Below are 4694 nucleotides of genomic sequence, written 5' to 3' on the forward strand. Positions count from 1 at the left end.
GGGTCAGACTGGGCGGGTTGGGCTCTTCCCCCTCCTTCCCTCTGCTTTCCCCTCCTTCCTCCCCCTCCTTTCCAGATGTACAACGTAAACGCTCGGAAAAGGAGTCGGAAAAAGGGAGCGGAGAATTTCCTAATGAGGAAAGGAATCACCTCTGGAGGGAGGAGGGAGCCTGTATATGTGTGTGGGGGTCTCCCTCATTCCTTCAGGAAGGAGACTTTGGGGTCTAAAGAGATAGGAGACACCTCTGACATCTAGCCAACTGGGATTCCCCCCTGCCTTCCCCGGCCACTGGGTGCCTGGGTTCCCGGCTGCATTTGGGACCCAGGAGTTGAGGTACAGAGCGCTCCCAGGCAGCCTGATCTGATGGAGGACTTTCCCCAGGGCTCCTTGAGTTCTGCTGCCCCTTCACCCCCTCCCTCCAAGCTGCTGGAATTGAAAACCCAGGAGTTTGGGATCACTCAACAGGAGATTCTGCTCCGGGACACCCCCTGCTTGGTTGTAGGGTATGGAAACCTCTGTTGAGACCCTCCCTAGAATCTAGCAGTTGACCAAGAGCCTGGGAGTGGTTGGGAAGGGGTGCTTTGGCTCCTCAGCGTCTTGCTGATCAAACTGGCCAGATTCCTACAAACCTGAAGAACTGTAGAGTGGGGTAGGGTGGTGGTGGTGTCTTGCAAAGGGGCCCAACCTTTAGGTTCTGGGAGCTGGAACCCAGGACCCCATTATGCCCTGATCCCCTGTGGATGTAGAGGAAAAGGAGTCTTTAGCACGGGAAGGCGGTGACCCCCTGCCCACCCCTTCCCCCAGCCCTGGCTCTGTGTGATGAGATCACCTTTCAGGATTCTAGTCTTTATCTTAGTCTGGGGGAGGGGGACCAAGGGGCCTAGATTCTCTCCTAACCTTTCCTTCCCAGCCCCCTTCCTGCCTTTTCCCCCCAGGACTTCTCCCCTTCTAGAATAATAATCCCCTAAATCAAACCCTGCCCCTTCTCTTACCCAGGCCCCTGCCCCACTGTGGCCTGAAGGACTCAGAATGAAAGTGCCCAGAATCAATGCTTTTTCCTTCCACACGAGTCTCCTCCTCATTCTGCTACTCTACTTCCTGTCTCAAATCAGCCAGCTGTTTTTTTAAAAGCCCCTCTTCAGAGCCAGCTGCAACCCAAGGGAGAGGCCAGCTGGTCAGAAGGTGGGGTGATGCTGGCCCCCATCCCACTGTCACCTCTGTAGGTCCTGAGCCTTTCTTAGGCGAGGAACCCGAGGAATCTCTGGGACAGAATCTAAGCACGCCACTGCCGCCAAGGTAACCTCTAGGTGAAAACTGCTCAAGCCAAGGGCTGAGAACCCCTTTTGGGAGGAGAGGGGCTGCGGCCTGACTGCCGAATAGCCCAGCAAAGCACAAGTGTATGAACCCAGCTCTTTCTTTCTTTCTTTCTTTTTTTTTTTCCAGCCCCGGCACAAACTCTTTAGATTTTCCCAGGATTTGGGAGCTTGGGGTGGGGGTGGGGAGGGGCATAGGGAGGGAGGTGTGTGACTCAGCTCCTCCCAGGAGCCCTGGTGGGGGACAGGGGACATAGTGTCCTGCCCCAGTCCTCCTCCTCACTCCACGCCCCCAGCCTTGGCCAACTCAAACAGGCCCCCTCCCTGTCCAGTCCCCGCTCCTGTTTATACCGGGAGCCCCTTAGTCATTCTCTGGCTGGCTTTTCTACTCTCCCCAATATCCCTCCTCTCTTGGCTCTCTCTGCCCTTATAAGTCCTCTCCCAGTGGCCCCAACACCTCCTGCCTTTCCTCTCACCATGTCTGCCTTTGCCTGGCTCTGCTTTCCTCTGCTTCCGGGTCGGGCCTGGCTTGGGGTTCCCTCCTAGCTGGAGCTGCTTCTGCACAGCCTTCCCGGTCTGGAAGCTGGCCTAAAAAGGTCAGGCAGGAGGGGATTAACCTAGAGGTTATCAGCCCAACCCTCTCTTTTGAAGAGGAAATGGGTGTAGACAGATGAAGTGACTTATCCAAGGTCACACGGCTAGCCAGTCAGGGGTGAGTCTAGAACTTAAATGTTTTGACTCTAAACCCAATGCCCTTTCTTCTTAGCTAACTGACCTCTAAATGCTCTGTCTCCTCTCAGCTTTCTCTCTTCTGTATATCTCTCAGCTTGTCTCTGGCCTGGCCTGTATGTCTCCAAGTGTCACTGTTTTGTCTCTCAGAGCTGACCTCTCTGGTACCCTCTGTCCCTTCATCGCTCAGTAGGAATGATTTGCTGTGATGACTATTATTAATCACAGTCTGCTTGGCAGAGGGGCAGAAGGGGTGAAGGGCAAGGGCAGGACGCTCACCAGGCTCCTGCCCTGAAGGCTGGAGCCTTAGAACAAGAAGGGGACATTTTCAGAGACGGTCAGGATAGAGGTGCAAGTTTTTAAGCCAGGGGCCGTGCTTAGTTTCAACAGGGTGGGAGAGGGATGCGGAGTATTAATGGTTTATTTCGCATGTGCTATGTGTCTGGTCCTGCACTTGACCTTTAACCTGCCTTTATCCCATTTAATCTTCCCAACTGTCCAGCATCGAATGTATCATGATCTTCATTTTACTCTCAAGAAACTGAGGCCCAAGGAGTGAAGCGACTAAGCCAAGATCAACAGAAAGAAGGGGCCGAGGTAGAATCCCAGTTCAATCCCAACTCATTCCAAAGTCATTGCTTTTCCCACTGTACTGTCAGTTTAGCTCTCTGTACTGGGCTGGGTTTCTATAGGGGGAAGATTCTGGAGCAGGGATCTTGAACCTAGATCCACTGTCTCCAGGGTGGGGTGGGGGCAATAATGGGTACACAATCCATTAGTCCTCTGAAACTGGATGGAAGTTGGTGTGTGTATGCATGTGATTTGTCTGGGGTGAGACCCACTTGTTTCTTTTAGATTCAAATGCCTGGAAATTCTAAGAACACTGAGGCTGGATGTCCTGATTTCAAGGAATAGACTCAAGCCCTGTCGGGTCTATAAGAAGCCAGGTTGTATGGTTTGGGCTGAGTGAGGTCTTCGTGAAATCGAACTTCCTCACTGGCGTGTGGTAGCACACACAGATGGGCTGTCGGTGTGGTGAGATGGTTACCGATCCCCTCGCCCCTTGTAGCCCAGAGACCTGGGACTGCCAGAAACCCCAGGCTGGTGGTGGCTCTCGCTTACTCTGGGGGACTGTGCAAATACCATGTTTTCAATGTCACTTGATACAAACAAGACTGGGAAGCGTTTGCTGGACAAAGGGGCCAGAGGAGTTAGGTGGTTTGTGGCTCCTGGCTTTGGCCTGGGGGTCCCACTCCTTCTGCCCTGCGGTGGGGAGATGAGTGGGAGTCCTTCTCAGAAAGGGAAGGAAGGAGGGATACTTAGGAAACTTGCGGAGCTGCAGGGGGATCTCTGGAAGTAGAGTTGGAGCCCAGTTACCCCAGGAGTCTGGGTCCAGAGCCTGCTAACACTGAGACATTGCTCTGAGCGTGTGTGTCTAAGAGAGAGTAATTGGAAAGTACAGGAACAAGCCATCCGAACCCTTGGGCTCCGTCACTGCCCTGACTCAGGTTGCAGCCTAGAGGAACTGATGGCTCCATCATCTGTGAGTCACCACCCATCACCCCCACTCCCTGTCTGGTGGGGAGAGCCCCCTCCCCCATGTCCTAGACTTAAAGTAAACCCAGACTACCCTTCCCTTTCCACCCCCACTTTGCTCAGAGCACAGGAGGGGTGGATGATGTCTGCTAGGGTGACAAGACCAGTCCTGGGAGATAGGATGCTTGAGTTCTCTTGGTTTCTCAGGGCTCTGAACCTAGGGGTTGAGACTGTGACCAGATATCTCTGTAGGAACCAAACTTGGAAATTTCCCAAGCTGGGCTAGGTTGGGGAGAGACAGAGGGACGGGAATTAGGGGAAGGACACTGATGGGAGAGAAGCAGGGTTAAGGAGACACTGGGGTAAAAAAAAAAAAAAAAAAAAAAAATAAGACCCAGGGGTGCAAAACAAGCAGATCAATGGGAAGGAATTTCCTCCATCCCAGCTAGAGTCTTTTCTTCCAAACCCTCTGCAGTTTTTCTGTTCTTTCTTTCTGGAACAGAATTCTACAGCAAAATGTAACAACCCCAGATAGGAAGTTAAAAGGGAAATACGATTCTCTGGGGTGTTCTAAACGTTGACCTCATTTTATTTGCTCATCCACCCCACCCCACCCCACCCCCATTACTTTCCATCCTTTTTCTCCCCCTTGCTGCCCTGTACCTACCTCTGGAGAGGAAAGGAGTGCCTGAAGCTTCCGTGCTCAAAAACCTGGGGGCTGGAGGAGTGATCCATCCGGGGTGGGAGCTGTGGGCGGGAGCGTCAGTTTCCTGGGATGGCCTTCCCAGATGTAAGCACATCTGGAGCCCATCAGGGAGGGACCTGGAACACCAGGATTCCCAATACACATCCGACTGGGGCTGTGAGGGGCTGAAGATGAGCCAGGCATTCCCTCCCACCCCCATAAGTTTGCCTGCCATTTCTCACCCTCTCCTGGGAAGGATTACCAATCCCAGACAGGAAGTTAGGGCATTGGAAAGGGTTGGGAGCAGAACAAGAGATCGCAGGGATTGCACCCAAACCCAGACAGACTGTTTCATTAGCTTCAGCCCCTTCTGCTGTATGAGATGACACCATCTCTGATCAGGAAAGAATCAGGGTGTGTGTGTCTGTGTG

The sequence above is a fragment of the Ursus americanus genome, chromosome 25 (genome assembly GCF_024610735.1).
Source record: "Ursus americanus isolate L20-20 chromosome 25, mUrsAme1.1.p, whole genome shotgun sequence".
Lineage (NCBI taxonomy): Eukaryota > Metazoa > Chordata > Mammalia > Carnivora > Ursidae > Ursus > Ursus americanus.